The sequence below is a fragment of the Nuphar pumila genome, chromosome 1 (assembly GCF_984573655.1).
Source record: "Nuphar pumila chromosome 1, dmNupPumi1.hap1.1, whole genome shotgun sequence".
In the NCBI taxonomy this organism is placed as follows: Eukaryota; Viridiplantae; Streptophyta; class Magnoliopsida; order Nymphaeales; family Nymphaeaceae; genus Nuphar; species Nuphar pumila.
Genome location: NC_143249.1, coordinates 94,473,054 through 94,495,028, shown reverse-complemented (window position 1 = coordinate 94,495,028; position 21,975 = coordinate 94,473,054).

The following is a 21,975-nucleotide window of genomic DNA, read 5'->3' as shown; positions in this document are numbered from 1 at the left end:
CTTGGCAATGATATGACTGAATAATAGAAATGAGGAAAATCGTGATGGGACTTTGGGCGAAGATCCCGAAATAGTGAAGGATTTTGATCAAGTCTCATGAGCGAGGCGAGATCAATCTTTATGGAATGAGTCAGGCTTAGCCCTTGACATGGATGGGACGAAGATGTATCAAGATAATTTGGATGGGGAAAGGAATATATAAGCAGACCTCGATGGGACATTCTTGAGAGAAATGCCTCGTGAGATGAAACTCAAGTATGATCCTTTCCTGGATGGCTGTATAGAGAGTATGGATTCCCTTGTGGGGAAAACCATGATGGGACGGGAGGATTACCTCGTCGAAACGAGGTTCAAGTTTAACCCAAACCTGAATGGAAGGTACCTCGTGGAACGAGGTTCAGGCTTAACCCTTATCCTGAAAGGGACGACCATACGGAATCCTCGGATGAAGAAACCATAATGGGACCTTCAGAATTTGGACGAACAAATCCGAATGGGGTTTTGCGAGAAGAGAAAACAAGAGATTCCCTAAAGCTTGGAAAAGGGATGATCTTGGGCGCCTCATTGCTGAGACTAAATCAGCTTTCTAAAAACAGACGACCTCTCGCAGAAGGTTTTGGGTCATACCTCGAGGAGTGAGGTAACCGGTTTAATCCTTAGCCTGAATGGATACAGGATCCTCAAAGAGCGGGGAAACTGTGATGGGACAACGAATGCATCGCCAAAGCGAGATTCAGGTTTAACCCTTGACCTGAGTGGGGGGATCGCACGAAGTTCTCAAATGAAGAAACCGTGGAAGGACTAGAAAGGATATCTAGTCGAAATGAGACTCAGGTTTAACCCTAACCTGAACGGAAAGATACTTCGTGGAACGAGGTTCAGGCTTAACCCTTAACCTGAACGGAATCCTTGGATGAAGAAACCATGATGGGACCTTCGGAATTTGGACGAACAAATTCAGAATGGGTTTGCGAGAAGAGAAGAACAAGGGATTCCCTAAAGCTTGGAAAGGGGATGATCTGGGGCGTCTCATTGCTGAGACTAAATCAGCTTTCTAAAAACAGACAACCTCTCGCAGAAGGTTTCGGGTTATACCTCGAGGAGCGAGGTAACAGGTTTAATCCTTAGCCTGAATGGATACAGGATTCTCGAAGAGCGAGGAAACTGCGATGGGCCTCTAGACTTTGCACAACAAGTCCGAGAGGGGTTCTTGCAAAAGGATGAAAATGGGGTCCCTAAAGCTTGAAAAGGGGTTGATCTTGGGCGCCTCATTGCTGAGATTGAAAATAGCTTTTGACAATAACAGACCTTTTGCAAAAAGTTCAGGTTTAACCCTTATCCTGAGCGGGAACTGCCTGTGGCGGGACAGTGGGGAACACAGGGAAGTGTGCAAATCTGAGAGCGCTCAGATCAGACGAAAGGAAAGGACTTTTCAGTCCTAAGGAGGGATGACGTCAGGATACGTCAAAACGAACATCAAGTTCACACTTCATTTTGGGATAATGAGAAAATATTGCCAATAAGATGCCAAAAATTGTAGTTGATCCAAAATGATTGAATTGTGCATGAAAATATCACCTCTTTATACCTAGAGTATTAGCTTCAATTGGGCTAACTCTGTAGAATCAAGAGTCAAATTCAAATTTGTTGCTGTTGAGTTTCTTTAAGGAAGATATCAATTTCCCTGATATAAAAAGAAACGAAATATTCTTAGCTTCATAAAAGTAATTAAGTGAAAATATATTGATAAAGAATTTCACATAGATAAAGATGATTCCTGGCAGTTTTTTTTTTTGGTAGTTTGATATCCTGGGCATTTCCCATGATGATCTTTTTGCACTCTTTTGAGTCATGGAGCTTTCTTGGGCTTTTACATCATCCTTCATTTTGGAGATGTCCTGACTTTTCTCTCTTTTCGGGGAAGGGTACATCACAAACTCCTTCATCTTGGAGATGTTCCGATCCTTCATTTATCTTAGGGGTTATATTGATGACATCAGTTCTAAAAGGTCTTTAGATGATAGCAGAAATCAAATATCTTTTAGGGTTTGTCGGTAGGTCCATCACACTCGCCTTCATCTTGACGGTGATCTGAACTTTCCCTGGAAGGATCCTTCACAAACTCCTTCATCTCGGAGATGATCCAAATCTTCTTTGGCCCCGGAGATCTAGCCCGCATAATTCATCTTCATCTTGACGACAATTGAGAGATCCCTTTTGCGGATATTTGATTGCAGCTTGGAAGGACTGAGGATATATGGATTGGGTAGGTCTTTTTTTACTGCCTAGGATATTTCCACTGTCTTACTGCCAAAAGAACGATCTTTAAGAACGTGTCATAGCTATTGATCAATATCAATCCACTTATGGCTTTTCAACATCATTGAATTTTTCCTTTGCCAGTCATATCGAAGATTTTTCTTCATCCTCTTGGTTGACCAACAGAAAAAGCTTGAATTCGGTTCTTATTTCGCAGAAGTCTTGCTCTTTTGAAAATAATACTAAAGGTAGTTTTTGAGGTAATTCTTTATATGATAAAAACTTTGAGATCAACAATGGTTTTGATAGCAAATTGGCAAAATATTCTTGAAATCCTTGATGAGAGTAATTGTTTGATATCGATCGACACGTCCGTGACAAAATTCTCTTCTCTTTTTCCCCAAAAAGAGAGACTCAGGCTTAGCCCTTACCTGAATGGAAAGTTGGAAATACTCCTCTCTTCCCTGAAAGAGGAGGTGTTTGCAAAACGGAACTTTCGAAGAGAAATTAAGTTTTCGTCAAAACTCCCTAACTCTAGGCTTCTCTTATGGAAAGGTGGCCGAAAAACAAAGTTGAGAAAATATCACAGAGGAACGAGTCCATCACACTCTCCCTTGAAGAGGGTCCTCTGTGAAGGGGTTGGCCAAAGACGAGAAAAACAGGGGCCACAAAAAGAAACGAGCTTCCGTCGAAGCTCTCCTTGGAAAAAGGGTTCTTTTGTGTAAAGTCGGTTGTTGTTTTGCAAACTGTTCGCGAAGAAAACAAGTCCCTTCAAACTCTCCCTGGAAGAGGGTTCTTGCGAAATGAAAGATGGTTGCATGCGGAAGGAACGAGCTCCCTCGAACTCTCCCTGAAGAGGGTCCTTCGCAAGAAAAAAAAGTTTGAACTTTCGATAAAATCGTAACCCGCAGGTTGAAATTGAAAATTTAGAGCTTGAATGATGACGATTGGTTAGTACAAAAACTGAACCTGGAGGGCTAACTGATCAGTCAGCCAGACACTAGCACGAGTGCTAGATGTACCAGTACGAGCACTGGATTTCGAAAATGCCCCAGTACGAGCGTTGGGTTTTCGAAAATGCACACCAGCACGAGCACTGGGTTTTCGAAATGTACACCAGCACGAGCACTAGGTTTTCGAAGGTGTGTACCAGTACGAGCACTGGTTTTCAAAAATGCATACCAGTACGAGCACTGGTTTTCGAATGGAGAGTTGAAAACGAGACCGACATTCGAAGATACTTCAGAATTTAAGCGAGAATGATTGTCGGTCTCTCAGGATTATCCCTTATCCTGAAGGGGAAATTCAGGTTTGTCCCTTAACCTGAAAGGGAAAGTTCAAGTAGAACTTCGGTCCAAATACGAGCATTAGATCGACCGGGGACATTCAAGCCGGAACTTGGAGAAAATAAGGATATACAAAAGCGAAAATCCAAGTCGGAACTCGTTTTTTCAAATATAAGAAATGAGTGAGAATCGAATTTTGAGGACCCAAATTCTTGACACCACGATTTGTCCAATACGAGCATTGAATTCAAAGGGAAGTTCAAGTCGGAAATTGAGACTTCAGAAATAAGAATATACAAAGAGAAAAATCTGAGTCGGAACCCGGTTTTTAAATATAAGAAAAGAGTGAGAATTGAGTTTGAAAACTCGAATTCTCAACACAACAATTTGTCCAACACGAGTATTGGATTCAAAAGGAAGTTCAAGTCGGAACTTGAAGCTTCAGAAATAAGAATATACAAAGGGAAAAATCCGAGTCGGAACCCGGTTTTTAAACATAAGAAAAGAGTGAGAATTGAGTTTGAAAACTTGAATTCTCGACACAACGATTTGTCCAACACGAGTATTGGATTCGAAAGGAAGTTCAAGTCGAAACTTGAGACTTCAGAAATAAGAATATATAAAGAGAAAAATCCGAGTCGGAACCCGGATTTAAGAAAAATAATGATAAAATGGAAAATGAAATCCTGAGTCGGAACTCAGATGGGAAGGAAACAATTCCAACCCGGGAGTCGGAACTTGAAGGATTGACAAAAGCATGAATAGATTTCGATGATGAAGATGAAAGATTCATTCGAGATCCTTCACCCAAGATGGCCTAAGATCCAAATCTATTTATGACGGCTTCAGGATTTTCTCTTATCTTGAAGGAGTATAGAATAAAATTTGATGTGAATTGAGGAATTTATGAAAAATAATTCAGGTTTATCCCTTAACCTGAAAGGGTAAAGAATAAAATTCATAAACATGGGAAAGAATTTAAAGAAATTTATTACTTTGAAAAGAATTCTCACGGGTAGCACCGGTGCTCCAATGAGGGGTATCAGGATTATCCCTTGTCCTGAACGGGAAAAAGAATAGAATTTAAGAAAATTTAATGAAGAGAAATTGATATAAATCTAGAAAATCAATAAAGATTGATAAAACTTGTATTTACAAAAGAATCCTCATAGGTAGCGTTATTGCTCCTACGAGGGGTTTCAGGATTATCCCTTATCCTGAATGGAAGCACCTCGGACAACGAGGGTCAGGTTTTATCCCTTAACCTGAGGGGGAAAATGAATAAAAGAATACCTCATGGGAAAGAGGCATCAGGTTTATTCCTTAACCTGAAAGGGCCAAAAAAAAAGAAGAAAAGATCAATAATATAAAATTGATAAAACTTGATAAAATCTGACAAAATTGATAAACTTAACAATAAATTGATGAAAACTTGATTAAATTGGAGAATGAAATGAATGCAATTAATAAAGATAACAAGATTAATCAAAAATTTGATAGAATTTTTAGAAAAAGATTCGCCTGATCCTGCCTGCATATGATGAAGGAAAATGAATATAGATCCAAAAAAATGCCCCAGTATCAGGGAGAAGAATCTGAGAATTCAATGGAAGATTAATTGCTTTATTGAAAAAGACTTTTAAAGAGTACAAAAGGCTACGATGAACACTTTAAGTGTAAAATTTCTTCAAATATAAAGCATTAATAGGATCTGGCAGTTCCACTCCATCTGCGTTGATCAGACGATAGGAATTGCGGGGCAGCGCTTCCTTAATCACATAAGGGCCTTCCCAATTGGGTGACCATTTGCCCTTCGGCCGATGCTTGAGATGAGCTGTTGATCTGAGCACCAGATCATTAACTCGAAATCTTCTCTCAATAACTGATTTGGCGTAGTGCCTAGCTATCCTCTGACGATAGGCCTGAGCGTGCTCCGCTGCTCTGAGCCTTTTCTTATCTAACAGATCAAGTTGTACCAACCTTTGCTGTTGATATTGATCAAGCGGAAGTTCGATGAGCGATGTAAATTTGAGTGCGGGTTTCTGAACGTGGAGAGGTAATACTACCTCAGTTCCGTAGACGAGCTCTGAAGGAGTAGCATTGGTTGGGGTCCGAATGGTGGTTCGGTATGCCCAAAGTGCATCATTCATCTTCTCAAGCCAATCGTGGCCTATTTCCATAGTTCTTTCTAGAATGCGGATCAAAATTTTGTTGGTGGCCTCTGCCTGGCCATTTTCTTGAGGATAATAAGGTGCTGAGAAGTGATGATGAATCCTAAACTTCGAGCAGAAGGTCTTCATCCTTTCATTCTTGAAGTGGCTGCCATTGTCTGACACAATATCATGTGGGACGCCGAAGCTACAAAGAAGATTCTTATGGATAAACAAAACCACATGCCGGCCTTCTACTGTTCTTAGGGTTACAACTTTGACCCATTTGGTGAAGTATTCTGTAGCTGCGAGAAAATATCGATGGCCATTAGAAGCCGAAGGAGTGATCGGGCCAACTACATCGAAGGCCCACATCGAAAAGGGCCAAGGGGAGACCACGGATTGCAAGTATGCGGCTGGCGCATGAATGGAAGGTGCGTGCATTTGGCATTTGATGCACTTCCTTACAAATTGAAGGCAATCCTGCTGCATGGTTTTCCAGTAATACCCTGCTCGGATGATTTTCTTGATGAGTGTCTGGTAGCCAACGTGACCACCACAAATTCCCTCGTGTGCCTCTTGGACGACTTCCAGGGCTTCACTCTTATCTAAGCATCTGGCGTACTCAGAATTGAACCCACGACGGTAGAGAGTATTGGCAAGGATGAAATAATGGGCTGACATGCGCTAAATCCCGTGCTGCTCCTTTCTTGGCATTTCCGATGGAAATTTACCAGTTTCAATAAAAATCTTGATGTCTTGGTACCAAGGCTTCTCTTTCTGAGTGGCTTGGTTCACTTGCTCGGCTGGAATGTAGGCAGGTTGATCAAGTCTGCCGATCTCGAAGGAGCGACATGATTCACTGTCTTTAAACGACAGGAATGAGCCTAAATAGGTAGGCCATCTGCTATGTGATTGTATTCCCTCCTGACATGATTGAGCTGAAATTCTTCAAAGTTGCCTATGAGAGCTAAGGCAATCTTCTGATAGGGAATTAATTTTGAAATCTTAACTTGCCATTCAGCATTAACTTGACTGGCAACAAGCAATGAGTCGCCGAAGGCGTGTACTCTCTTGACATCAAAGTCTTGCAAAATCTTGAGGCTTTGTATTAGAGCTTCATACTCGGCCATATTGTGAGTACATTGGAAGTCGAGCTTGAGGGAATAAAGTGTAAAGACCGTGAGAAAAAAAAAAAAACGTGTCCGACTTGTGTCAAACACGTGCCCTGCACGTGTCGGGGTCTGGCTTGTCGGACTCGGATCCGAGCTGGACCCGGGCCCGAACCCGGACCCAGGTTCTCGAACTCTCGAGAACCTGCATCTTTTAAAAAGAAGCAGGCGTCTCGGGAGAGGGTTCAAAACCCTCGCCCCTTCTCTCTCTCCTCTGCTCCGATCTCCCCCCTCACGCTGCCGCCGACGATGAGAGACGCCAGCGAGCGATTCCGTCCGGCCGCCTCCCCTCCAAGCTCCGGTGAGTCCCCGATCGCTGCCCCTTCTCTCATCCGCTCCATCCCTCGCACGGCTGCCGGCGAGTAGCTTAGTCCGACGATCCAGCCTGCGAGCTTCGACGTCGCCACCTTCCCTCTCCAACCGGCGATCCTCCCTGCGGCCACCTCTTCGCCTCCCCTCTGAGTTCCGGCGACCCAGTGGCCTCCGAGCACCGGCGACTCGCCGCCGACCTCTTCCCCTCTCTGTTGCTCCTCCCTGCGTCTGGCAGACACTCCGACAGCCCTTGAGCCTCGGCAGCGCCACCACCCTCCGTGCGGTGACCTCGGTCTACAGCAGCCTCTGAGCATCTTCCTCTTCCTTGGTGGCCCTCGGCCCTCCAGCCTGCAGACTCCCCTGTCGCTGCCGTTCTCTGAGGTATAACCCTCCCCTCTCCTCCTTTGTGCAGGGTAGGTCGAGAGGGGGGCTGAGCCTCCTGTCACCTTATGTCGGCAGGGGGTTAAACACCCCTGCCTTCCTTTTTGGGGTTGATCGACAGAGGGCTGAGCCCCCTGTCATCACCCCTTGTCGGCAGGGGGTTAAACCCCCCTACCTTTCGGTTTGAGGATCTGTCGGCAGGGGGCTTTTCCCCCTGCCTTTTTCTGTCTTGGCAGGGGGCTTTGTCCCCCTGTCCTTGTGCTTGCTCGGCAGGGGGCGAGGCCCCCCTGTCTTTCCTTTTGTTTTTCGGCAAGGGGCTTCGCCCCCCTGCTTGCCTGTTGCTTCTCGGCAGGAGGCTTCGCCCCCCCTGCCTTCTTTTGTTTGCCGGCAGGGGGCTAGGCCCCCGTGCCTTCTGTTGTTTCCTCTGCAGGGGGTGGAGCCCCCTGCACCCTCTGTTGTTCCTGGCAGGGGGCGGAGCCCCCCTGCTCTTCTGTTGCTCCTCGGCAGGGGGTTCTGTCCCGCTACCTCTTGCATTGAGCCGGCAGGGGGCGAGGCCTCCCCTGCCTCCTGCGTTGTGCCAGCAGGGGGCGAAGCCCCCCTGCTTTCTTGTTTTCGAGCAGGGGCTTGATCCCTGCATCTCTGCTATTCTCTGGCAAGGGGCTTTGCCCCCTTGCCTTCTTCTTGCTGCCGGCAGGGGGCTGCGCCCCTGTCTCGTGTTCTGACAGGGGGCGTTTCCTCCCCTGCCTTGTTGTGGCAGGGAGCTTCTGCTCCCTCCCCTGCCTTTCTTTGTGCCTGGCAGACAGGGAGCTCCTGCTCCCTGTCTCTGCTGCTGTTGCCAAGCAGGGCTGAGGCCCCTGTCTCTGGCACCCCTGTCTGCAGGATGCAGAGTTTCTGCATCTGCCTCCTGCAGGCAAGGAGGCCTTGCTGCCTTGTTGCTTATGTATTTTCGGAATATGCTAATGTTCTAAGCTCTCTAGGTTGAACGGTGGATCCAGCTCGCCCTCTGTGACTCGAGCTCTTGCTTGCCTACGCTGCATGCGTACGAGGACCTGCAACCCCTTAAGGTAGGGGATTTTTGCGTGAAAGGACAATGAACTGATAAATGCTAAAATAAGAAAGATAACTAAAAGAGGACGATATATGTATACGTATAATATATATATACGTATGTCTTTAACTCAAGGATGCGGTTTCGCGATCCTTGTCCTCTTTACTTTCCTGCACTTTCCTTTCTGTCGCCGCCGCGCTATATGTGCCTAGGCTTTTCTATTCCTGTCTTTACATTCCATGTCTTTTAACTCAAGGACGCGGTTTCGCGATCCTTGTCCTCTTTACTTTTCCGCACTTTACTTTCTTGCTGCCCCGCGCTTTGCGCCTTGGCATTTACTTGCTTATGTCTGCCTTGTTCTCCAGGATGTAATCCTGGTCCTTCTTTACGTTCTTGCACTTTACTTTTTGCATTTACTTGTTGCCCCGCGCTTTATGCGTCATGGCCTTGCTTCTGCTTTACTTCTTGCGCTTTACCTTCCTGTGCTGTCGTGCTTGCTCTTGCCCTTATCTTTTGTATGCGTTCGTCTTTACCTTGTTGCCGCACTTCGTGCATATGCCTTGCTCATCCATGTATTCTATTGTTGTCGTATGCTTCTTTACTTGTTTACGTTTATCGATCTATCGAGGTGCAACCCCATGCCTCGTGAGTCGTCCTTTACACTTGCGTAGTCAGTATAGGATCTCCTACCTCACGAGTTTCTTGCGTAGTTGCCTGCTTGTGTGTTACGATGATCGAGGTATGATCTCATACCTCGTATGGAGCCCTAATGTTCTACCCTCGCGGTGCGGCTTCGCCCACCGAGTCTTGTCCCTCATTGTACCTTTGTATTAGTATGTGCATGAGTTTGCCTCTTGTCAGCTTGCACTCCCTGAGTGCAGCTTCGAGTGTATAGTGCATATCGTTTCGCTTGTCTTAAAGGTCTCGACACACACTTATGCACTTCGGTTTTCCAAAGATGATGGTCTTAGGTGCGATCCTATTTTCAGGAATGTATAGCTTGTAAAGTGATAGCGGTCAGACCTTCCAAATCGATGCATTTGGGATAAATGTGTACAACTTTAGTTTACCAATTCGATATGACTCATATAGCCTGGTTTAGAAGCTTGTGCACGAGTAGGGGCGGGGATCCTAGCGAGGTACTTGCGCCATCACTAGATCGGAGTTACCTCACCTCTGATACGAGACCTAGTTTCTAGGCTTTCTGGTTCAACCAAAATTGTAGCTCCTTCCCTCCTTCGTGAAGGTATTGTTGGATCTCTTACATGGGATCCATGTTCCTCCTCTAGTAGTTGTACCCTTAGTCACGTACGATATGTTTGGACTACGAAGAGCAGGACAAAAGGTCTATAGTAACCTCTAAACGTGTATTGACACATTAAGCTAATCCTATTATGTTGATTTCGCCTAATAGGCAGTTTGCTCGCGATTGTCTAAAGGACCCGAGCACGATCAGTTGGAACTAGAATGAGTTCACTGCGGGCTTCTATAAAGTAGAAGCATTGGGATTTCCTGCGAGAGATCCATACCCCTCTCATCGTGGTTGTACTTTTGAACAGGTACGTTGCGTACTACGATGAGTAGGATGAGAGGACTATGTCTGCCTCGAACATGCAATGGCATGTGTTTGAGATCACAAGAGTGATGTTTCTACCCTCACTGGGGATTGACCCCTTTCATCGTGATTATACATTTGAATAGGTATTATGCGTACTGCGGTGAGTAGGATGTGAATTGTGTGCTTGCCTCGAACGTGCAATGGCGCGTATAACTCACTTAAATAATAATCTTGCGCCTTCATAGGCAAGATGCTTGATTGGGTTGAAAGACCAGAGCATGAGAATGGGACGGCCGTTAAGAAACCCTCTGTCGTGCTCATTCGGGACGGTTCATCAAGAGAGAGGATGAATGGTACAAAACTCCGATGGACAGTCATATATGGCAATCTCGGGCAAAGATCCGACCTTCCCCAGTCCTCGGAGGTTAGGGGAAATCCTTTGGGCCACTTCTACAGAAGTACGGATGCGCACCCATTGGGCCTTTGTTTGCCTTTGGGGATTTACTCTCTTGGTCACAGACCGTCCCCTTAGGAAGCGGACTCAGTCAGTCATTTGGGGTATAATAAAATACATAGCATAATGGACCCCCGAATCGATCTCGGCTGTTTCTACGTTTTGCCTTGTGCGTACCCACAACGGCCTGCTCAGTAATGAGATAAGATATAACTTATACACATGATCATGAGATATGCATATTGTGACGTGCATTGCTTGCTTGCTTGTTAGCTCGGTAGTTAGGTATGCTAGTCGTTGAGCTAGGTACGCCTGTTGAGGCGTTACCCTTGTTGGTTAAACTGCTTACGCAGTTCCTTGCTTAGTAATAACTAGCTTCTCATACTAGTTGATTGCTTATCCTGTGTAGCTTATGAATTGCTTGTGATGCAATAGCTTGTGCCTCACGATTAATGTAATCGCTTGGCGAGGGACTGAACCATATAATGGTACTTGTATGTATTACGAGTGTTGTTATAAATACTTGTCTTATGAAATTGCTTTGCTCGGCTGGTGGATAGAGTTTGTTACTCTTCACCTATTATATCTGTGGGATTGCTATAGTTGCTTGTTTAGCACTATAATCCTCCTTGCTCTTGTACGTAGCTGTTTGCCTTACTAGAGCCTTGCTTACTCTACAACACATTTGGTTAGATCTGCTAGTCTTGCTTGTTCCTGCTTTAGCTAGCGTTTATCTGACTTATTGCAGCTTTTGCTCTTTCTTGTCCTTTGCACCCCTACTAGTCTGTTGTGAGACTGACCCATTTTCATGGGCAGGTGGTGAACAGGTTGAGACAGCTTGCGATGGCATGATGACGCGATGCATTCAAGGCAATGCCCTTTCCTGACGTTGCGCTCCTGGGGACTCTTTTGATAGATGTGGTACAAGGTTTCTTTGAAAGCATCTCTTTTGATTATAACTCTGCATTTCTAAAACTGTATTACCAAAATGTGGTTCTTCTTTTCATTTCAATAAAATATATATTTGAACTGCAAATCGGTTTCTAAGGGGGAATCTGCTTTTGGTTGTAATGTGCCCAAGGTCTAGGGACTTGTTGTTTTGAACCTGATCTTCCGCTGAACTTCTGTTTTAAACTCTGATAAATGATTGATTTCAAAGCTTTCAACCTTTTTCATAAAAGGTTTCAAGTCCATGATTTTGGGGTGTTACAGCTTTTGGTATCAGAGCAACTGGGAAAGTGGTAATCCTTGATCATCCGCCATCTACATCGCACTGTGAGTATCTATTTCTCTTAAATTGTTTTGTAGTTATTTTAATTAAAGAATGTGTTTTTGCTTAGATGTCGTTCAATAAACTGATCAAATCTATAAATGCATTAACCGGAGCAGTTGAGTAGCTCGAAGCGATGGTCCAGAACCTGGATCATAAGGTTGATAGGTTGGTTTGCACGAGCACCAATCTAGAGCGAGGTGTCAGCCCTCATGTTTTGTCCGGTCCTATGTGCCTTTGGGACCTCGATAGTTGTTATTTTTGCGGAAAGGTGGGTCATTCTGCTGAAGTTTGCCACTTTAAGCAACGTTGCGACAGAAAGTCTGCCAAAGATAGAGCTGACAACAAGCGTCGACCTGCTAAAAGACAGAAACTAAGTGAAGAAAATGAGCCTCAACGACCATTAAACCCAAAGTGTTTGAGATGCGATCGTGTTCATCATGGACAGGCATGTCCTCGAGCCTCTGGTGGTTGCTTTTATTGTGGCAAGATAGGCCACTTTATCCGTGATTGTCGCATAAAGAAGGTGGATGACCTTCGGCGAGTGGGCAGTACGCCCCAACCTCCTCAGCAATAGCAACAGAACACATAGAAATCGTCGAATAGACACTTTTGTTAGTCTTAGTTTTAGACTTTTTGTGTATTTTGTTGCGTATTTTTGTTAAGTAAAAGCTTATCAATGGAATTACGTATGACTTTGGTGTCTTTGTGATCTTAATGATTGTGATGCTTATTAGGTGAATGACGTGTTACGCCTACTAATGATCAGTTTTTGACTTTTAGGTGGTTGACTTGTACGCCTACAAATCATTAGTTTAGATCATTTAGATATATGACACCTCACGACTACAAATGATTAGTTTTTGAGGATACATCACGCCTACATAACTGTGTTGCAGGGTTTCGCATTATGATTGGTTATGTGATTACATCATCTTTGTATAACATGATTGATGAATATCATGAGTATTGGACTAAGATGTCTTGTAGATATGTGTGTGTGCTTCACGCTGAAGTGGTCGAATGCGATGTGCTTCAAGGTAAGAATTGTGAATGCATATGATGATGCAAGGTTCAGAGTATTTGCACATACAACTTGAATCTTGTGAATTTATTGAATTACGTAGGAGCTACGTAAGTTGAAGTTAAGTTGATTCATAATAGTTACCTGCGTGTTTCTATATATAGAATTCATGCTTTGATTGCGCATGTTTTGAGGTCCTATTTGGGGATATAATATTTCTGGTGGCATTGATGAGTTGCGTGGTTTAAATCTTATATGTGATGTGATTGATATGCCACGTGATAAGAATTGTTGGAAGAATGGGTGATTCTGTGTTTTGTTCTGCCATGTGAAGTGATACGATGCATATTGTTGATATATATGCTTGTGCCCATCTTGGTGGCTTCTGACCCTGTGTGCGGTCAATTATTTTGATCAGTCGATCATCTTGATGCATGTATCACTGTGTATGGTATCGGTTGAGGATCTGATCTCCAATGGATTATCTGCGAGGGGGGTGTATGACCAAGATCAGGTGACCCACTAGAGTGGTAGATTTCTATGAGGACATGCACTATCCAAGACCGAGTAGCCGCGAAGACGGTGAACTGTGAGGAAGTGTATGGTCCAAGACCAAGTATACCATCTAGGGCGGTAATTCCTTGTGAGGTCGTACATTTTCCCAGACCAGGTGATTGAGCGTGGTTTCTTATTGATTAATTGTGGATATCGACCCTGTGAGCGGTCATTTGTGTTGATGCGTGTATCGTAGTGATTTTCTTTGATTATGGCATTTGTTGAGGATTGGGTTCCCAAAGATTTTTTGTGAGGGTTCGTATGACCAAGATCTGGTAACCCGGCTAGAGTGGTAGAATCTCTGTGAGGATATACACTGTCCAAGAGCGGGTAGCCGCGGAGACGGTGAACTGTGAGAAAGTGTACTGTCCAAGATCAGGTATACCATCTAGAGCGGTAATCCCTTGTGAGGTCGTACGTTTCCCAGGCGGGGAACTTGTGTGACTTTGATTTCCATGAAAGGTTATGCTGAGCTGTATTGATTTTCTGATATTGATGAGTATAGCTAGTTGTGAATCTATAGTTTTGGCTTTCTGTTCTAGCATAATTATATGCCCAGCTCAGATGTGTGAATCAGATCTTTATTGATTTTTAGATCTTGATCATGTTTTCGACCTTCTATGGAAGAGTGGGCTTTTATGAAAAAGTGTGTCGCCTTAAGTGAGTCTTGATAGGTGGCAGTTGGCCGCATTAGGCCTTGAGAGAGTATAGATTGTGGTTATTCATGACACAAAGTTTGTTAGAGTTTGCGAGTGTGACACACGACGTCTTGACGATGATTTAGAGACCCCGTTTAAGGAACGCAAGCTAGAGCAATGTCTCGTTTTGTCTCTTCATCCCTTATCGGGTCAAGTAGAAGTTAGTGAATTAACCTTTCCTATGGTCTTCTACTAGACTCATTTTCTTTGATGACTCGTCGTGTCTCTTCATCCTTGAAGATAGCGAATAAGCGTTCTTATAAGCCTTCTGCTAAACTCCTCCTTTTATGGCTCTTGTGAACTCTTGCGAAGACAAACTATTAATGATGTCACACATACGTTTTGTTCGATCAAGTTGTTGGCTTTGAACCTCTCTTTGGGACGCATTATGTGTTGTCCTGATTTTTTTAGAAGCATTTGTGTTTGGGGGTTCGTGTGCGCACGTGCATCCTGATCTTTACCTAGTTCCCTTAGGCTGCGGTCTAGGCAGATCACCTTCCTATGAAATTTCTAGGACGAAATTCTTTTAAGGGAGGTAGGATGTAAAGACCGTGAGAAAAAAAAAAAAAAAAACGTGTCCGACTCGTGTCAGACACGTGTCAGGGGTCTGGGCTTGTCAGACCCGGATCCGAGCTGGACCCGAGACCGAACCCGGACCCGGGTTCTCGAACTCTCGAGAACCTGCGTCTTTTAAAAAGACGCAGGCGTCTCGGGCGAGGGTTCAAAACCCTCGCCCCTTCTCTCTCTCCTCTGCTCCGATCTCCCCCCTCATGCTGCCGTCGGCGATCAGATACGCCGGCGAGCGATTCCGGCCGGCCGCCTCCCCTCCAAGCTTCGGTGAGTCCCCGATTGCTGCCCCTTCTCTCATCTGCTCCATCCCTCGCGCGGCTGCCGGCGAGTAGCTCAGTCTGACAATCCATCCTGCGAGCTTCGGCGTCGCCACCTTCCCTCTCCGACCGGCGATCCTCCCTGCAACCACCTCTTCGCCTCCCCTCTGAGTTCCGGCGACCCAGTGGCCTCCGAGCACTGGCGACTCGCCGCCTACCTCTTCCCCTCTCTACTACTCCTCCCTGCGTCTGGCAGACACTCCGACAGCCCTTGAGCCTCGGCAGCGCCACCACCCTCCGTGCGGTGACCTCGGTCGACAGCAGCCTCCGAGCATCTTCCTCTTCCTCGGTGGCCCTCGGCCCTCCAGCCTGCAGACTCCCCTGTCGCTGCCGTTCTCTGAGGTATAACCCTCCCCTCTCCTCCTTTGTGCAGGGTAGGTCGACAGGGGGGCTGAGCCCCCTGTCACCTTATGTCGGCAAGGGGTTAAACACCCCTGCCTTCCTTTTTGGGGTTGATCGACAGAGGGCTGAGCCACCTGTCATCACCCCTTGTCGGCAGGGAGTTAAACCCCCCTGCCTTCCGGTTTGAGGATCTGTCGGCAGGGGGATTTTCCCCCTGCCTTTTTCTGTCTTGGCAGGGGGCTTTGTCCCCCTGTCCTTGTGCTTGCTCGGCAGGGGGCGAGGCCCCCCTTGTCTTTGCTTTTGTTTTTCGGCAAGGGGCTTCGCCCCCCTGCTTGCCTGTTGCTTCTCGGCAGGGGGCGGAGCCCCCCTGCCTTTTTTTTGTTTGCCGGCAGGGGGCTAGGCCCCCGTGCCTTCTGTTGTTTCCCCTGCAGGGGGTGGAGCCCCCTGCACTCTCTGTTGTTCCTGGCAGGGGGCGGAGCCCCCCTGCTCTTCTGTTGCTCCTCGACAGGGGGTTCTGTCCCCCTGCCTCTTGCATTGAGCCGGCAGGGGGCGAGGCCTCCCCTGCCTCCTGCGTTGTGCCAGCAGGGGGAGAAGCCCCCCTGCTTTCTTGTTTTCGAGCAGGGGCTTGACCCCTGCATCTCTGTTGTTTTCTGGCAAGGGGCTTTGTCCCCTTGCCTTCTTCTTGCTGCCGGCAGGGGGCTGCGCCCCTGTCTCGTGTTTTGACAGGGGGCGTTTCCCCCCCTGCCTTGTTGTGGCAGGGAGCTTTTGCTCCCTCCCCTGCCTTTCTTTGTGCCTGGCAGACAGGGAGCTCCTGCTCCCTGTCTCTGCTGCTGTTGCCAAGCAGGGCTGAGGCCCCTGTCTCTGGCACCCCTGTCTGCAGGATGCAGAGTTTCTGCATCTGCCTCTTGCAGGCAAGGAGGCCTTGCTACCTTGTTGCTTATGTATTTTCAGCATATGCTAACGTTCTAAGCTCTCCAGGTTGAACGGTGGATCCAGCTCGCCCTTTGTGGCTCGAGCTCTTGCTTGCCTACGCTGCATGCGTACGAGGACCCGCAACCCCTTAAGGTAGGGGATTTTTGCGTGAAAGGACAATGAACTGATAAATGCTAAAATAAGAAAGATAACTAAAAGATGACGATATATGTATACGTATAATATATATACGTATGTCTTTAACTCAAGGACGCGGTTTCGCGATCCTTGTCCTCTTTACTTTCCTGCACTTTCCTTTCTGTCGCCGTCGCGCTATATGTGCCTAGGCTTTTCTATTCCTGTTTTTACATTCCATGTCTTTTAACTCAAGGACGCGGTTTTGCGATCCTTGTCCTCTTTACTTTTCCGCACTTTACTTTCTTGCTGCCCCGCGCTTTGTGCCTTGGCATTTACTTGCTTATGTCTGCCTTGTTCTCCAGGATGTAATCCTGGTCCTTCTTTACGTTCTTGCACTTTACTTCCTGCATTTACTTGTTGCCCCGCGGTTTATGCGTCATGGCCTTGCTTCTGCTTTACTTCTTGCGCTTTACCTTCCTGTGCTGTCGTGCTTGCTCTTGCCCTTATCTTTTGTATGCGTTCGTCTTTACCTTGTTGCCGCACTTCGTGCATATGCCTTGCTCATCCATGTATTCTATTGTTGTCGTATGCTTCTTTACTTGTTTACGTTTATCGATCTATCGAGGTGCAACCCCATGCCTCGTGAGTCATCCTTTACACTTGCGTAGTCAGTATAGCATCTCCTACCTCACGAGTTGCTTGCGTAGTTGCCTGCTTGTGCGTTACGATGATCGAGGTATGATCTCATACCTCGTATGGAGCCCTAATGTTCTACCCTCGCGGTGCGGCTTCGCCCACCGAGTCTTGTCCCTCGTTGTACCTTTGTATTAGTATGTGCATGACTTTCCCTCTTGTCAGCTTGCACTCCCTGAGTGCAGCTTCGAGTGTATAGTGCATATCGTTTCGCTTGTCTTAAAGGTCTCGACACACACTTATGCACTTCGGTTCTCCAAAGACGATGGTCTTAGGTGCGATCCTATTTTCAGGAATGTATAGCTTGTAAAGTGATAGCGGTCAGACCTTCCAAATCGATGCATTTGGGATAAATGTGTACAACTTTAGTTCACCTATTCGATATGACTCAGATAGCCTGGTTTAGAAGCCTGTGCACGAGTAGGGGCGGGGATCCTAGCGAGGTACTTGCGCCATCACTAGATCGGTGTTACCTCACCTCTGATACGATACCTAGTTTCTAGGCTTTCTGGTTCAACCAAGATTGTGGCTCCTTCCCTTCTTCGTGAAGGTATTGTTGGATCTCTTACAAGGGATCCATGTTCCTCCTCTAGTAGTTGTACCCTTAGTCACATACGATATGTTTGGACTACGAAGAGCAGGATAAAAGGTCTATAGTAACCTCTAAACGTGTATTGACACATTAAGCTAATCCTGTTATGTTGATTTCGCCTAATAGGCAGTTTGCTTGCGATTGTCTAAAGGACCCGAGCACGATCAGTTGGAACTGGAATGAGTTCACTGCGGTCTTCTATAAAGTAGAAGCATTGGGATTTCCTGCGAGAGATCCATACCCCTCTCATCGTGGTTGTACTTTTGAACAGGTACGTTGCGTACTACGATGAGTAGGATGAGAGGACTATGTCTGCCTCGAACATGCAATGGCATGTGTTTGAGATCACAATAGTGATGTTTCTACCCTCACTAGGGATTGACCCCTTTCATCGTGATTATACATTTGAATAGGTACGATGCGTACTGCGGTGAGTAGGATGTGAATTGTGTGCTTGCCTCGAACACGCAATGGCGCATATAACTCACTTAAATAATAATCATGCGCCTTCATAGGCAAGATGCTCGATTGGGTTGAAAGACCAGAACATGAGAATGGGACGGCGGTTAAGAAACCCTCCGTCGTGCTCATTCGGGACGGTTCATCAAGAGAGAGGATGGATGGTACAAAACTCTGATGGACAGTCATATATGGCAATCTCGGGCAAAGATCCGACCTTCCCCAGTCCTCGGAGGTTAGGGGAAATCCTTTGGGCCACTTCTGCAGAAGTACGGATGCGCATCCGTTGGGCCTTTGTTTGCCTTTGGGGATTTACTCTCTTGGTCACAGTCCGTCCCCTTAAGAAGCGGACCCAGTCAGTCATTCGGGGTATAATAAAATACATAGCATAATGGACCCCCGAATCGATCTCGGTTGTTTCTACGTTTTGCCTTGTGCGTACCCACAACGGCCTGCTCAGTAATGAGATAAGATATAACTTGTACACATGATCATGAGATATGCATATTGTGACGTGCATTGCTTGCATGCTTGTTAGCTCGGTAGTTAGGTGATGTCTTTTTTTAAATCGTTGTAATTTTGAAAAGATTTTTATATGTAAAACATGTGAAAACCAGACATCAAATAATAAATACCGGTTCTCACTAGTGGATGAGACCGGGTCGAACTCAGGGAACGGGAATATTTCGTATTCAAGCACACAATTCTAAACTAATCTTTATTGCCGTATTATTAAAATGTAAAATGTACGAGAGAAGTAAAAACAACTAACTATTACACTAAATGAATACCCTTCGCAGAGGGCGTAAAGTGCAATATTTACAAACCCAATTAAAATCCTAATTCTAAAGTAAAAAGTAAAAAGAAGCTCTACTCTTCGTACTGCGTGTCACGTAATCACTTCAACTCCACTCCTGCGTTATCCTGCACAAATCAAATGAACACGAGCAGTACCAGAGATAGAAATAGAAACCTATATTGAACTAGCTAAATGCTAAAAACACTGAAGGATATTAACAAAAGAATCCAATGCCAATTAAAACTACATTAACTACACAATTAACTAAATTTCAATTCACTAACACTCAACTTTATGAAATCTAATTATTTCAATTAACTAATAATGAAGACAATTAATCCCTAACACTTCATTAACAAACTATGAACATACACTATTGAAAAACAAAATATTAAAAAAAAAAAATTGAAAGCAGTAAAATCAAGAATTGTAAAAATCAAGAAATGACTAATGAAGAACAAAAATTTAGGTATTGAAAACAATAAGAAAAACATGTAAAACAAACAAACTGAAAAATTACACAGAATGGCAAAGGAAAAACTAATTTGTAAAGAATATTGAATGAGGCAAAACAGGAAGAATTTTTTATTAAAAAAAACAGGAAATCGGAAATTGCATAATGCCTAGAAATCCAATAGTGAATCACTCACTAAGATCTTGCTCTCAAACCTGATCCAGAACTTCTGAGATCAGTTGATCCATATTCACCGGAGAAATCAGTATATATCAACCACTTAATCCGAAAACTCAGTACATCGTAATCAATTAATCTGGAAACTTAGGCAATCGGTTAAAATATTGATCAATGCTTACACAGGCTAGGTTTCAATTGCCAAGAGTTAGGTAATCCTATTCCACTGTGAACCAGATCTTCACGGTGAAGGGAAAAAAAAAATTTCCGGTGAAGCAGAGTTGATTCCGACCAGTTATCCACAGCAAATCCAGATGAAAATCTGATTTCAGAATCACAAATCAAATGATCCAGATGATCCAGAACACATCGAAATTCAATTGATCCAGATGAAAATCTGTATCCAAAGACAAGATTAAAATTCCATTCAATGATTGATCAAATATTTGAAGAACTGTATTGGATTCCGGCGACAGAATTTTTTTTTTAAACACAGGAAATATGGAATTCAGAATGTAAACCAAAATTTAAAAATCAATATTCATCTAACTAAAACATCAATTACAAAATTAATCATCCAACTACAGCATCAATCACAGAATTGATCAGCAGATGAAAAAAAATTTAGAACAGCAGTGATCGATTTTTTTTTTCTTTTTATTTCTATTTTTTTTTCTTTTCCGACGAACACAGTATAATAGGACAAGTTGAAAGAAGAAGAAGAAGAAGTAATCGGAAGAAGAAGAAGAAGAAGAATAATGCTCACCGTGAAATGGAAGAAATCGGGGAAGAGGTGGCCTCCACCTCGTGCGCTGCTGCCGATTGAAGAAGCTCCGCCACCGGATGAAGAAGAGGATAGAAGCAAATGTCGATGGAAAAAGAAGAGAGGTAGTAGATGGGAAAAAGATATCCGGTGACTGGAAAAGAAAAGGGCAAATGCAGAAAACCAGAGGGGGAAGGGGAAATTTTGGCGCACAGGATGAGAGGGCCCCGATTTTTTCTGTTTTTTGGGTTTTTAAAGAGCCCAAACCGGCTGGAACCGGTTTGTAACAGAAATTTTTTCAGTTTTTTTTAAAAAATGCAAACCAGTTCAAGCCGGTTTAGCTATTTTTATTTTTTCAGTTTTTTCAATTTTCAAACAAAACACAAACCGTGTAATGGTTTGTAAAAAAAAAACAAACTATTTAAAAGAGTATTTTAAAAAAAACAAACTATTTACTAAAAACCTCAAACTAACTAACTACTCTAATCTAAATATTATAAAAAATTATTTACACTAACCTCATTTCAAAATATATCTAACTCTATTTTTAACTCTAATTTTTATTTTTATTGAAAAACTAAAACTAAAACTAAAACTACTATGTTAATATCAAACATCAAAATATGTACTAAAATATACAAATAAAGCTATTTTTCATTCATTTTCTGTTTTGAAATCAATTTGGCTCATTTAACGAAAACTAGCCTAAAGTTGGGTTTTTAAAACATTTTTTTCATAAAATCATGCATATTTTAATGTTAAATCACCTTGAAATATATGCATGATCAAATACCCCCATGCTTATGTTTTGCTAGTCCTCGAGCAAACTAGAAAAATGCATGAAATGAAAACTATCACCTAACTCACTTTCGTAGGAATCACGGTTGCATTTAGCTCATGCAACAAGCCCTTTCAACCCCTGGGTTACCCTAGTGGACGAGTAAGGTCTCGTGAGGGTTTGCAGTGATGCTACCCACAAACATCTCTGTCATGTATGCAAAATATTACACATCCTCATAAGCAGTAAGTAATCAAAGACTTTATTTTCACCAATATTTCCTGTTATTTCAAAGTCACAATATGATTAGAGTCTTTTATATACCACCACAGAAAAAGAATTTCTTTCACTTTTCTAAATATCACAATTATTTATGTTTTATTCTTGGAAAATCCAATAAAAACAAGTTATTATTTATTTATCCTCACTCATATGTTTCCTGCACAGGTTTTCTTAATCACACTTCTAAGCATTGAACTTTTCTTTCTTTTTAAGCTCTTTTCTCTCTTTTCTTTTCACGCTTTTTCTTTTTGCGCACTTATTCTTCTCTTATAGCTTGCGTGTGGTCTGCTTTTATGCCTTGTGCAATGTCAATATCTTCTATACTTTTTCAATGCATACCAAAAGATATCAACTAAGACATAAAAGTGACTTCCTTCATTCACCCTTATAACATGAGAGTCAAACATTTCAACTTGTAATTGTTCTCAGCTACTTAGGATCACGAAGTTTTTCACTCTCCTTTTCAAAATGGAATTAAAAGTTTCAACTTACATCTAAGTTCCATATACTAAGGATTGTGGAATTATCCAAA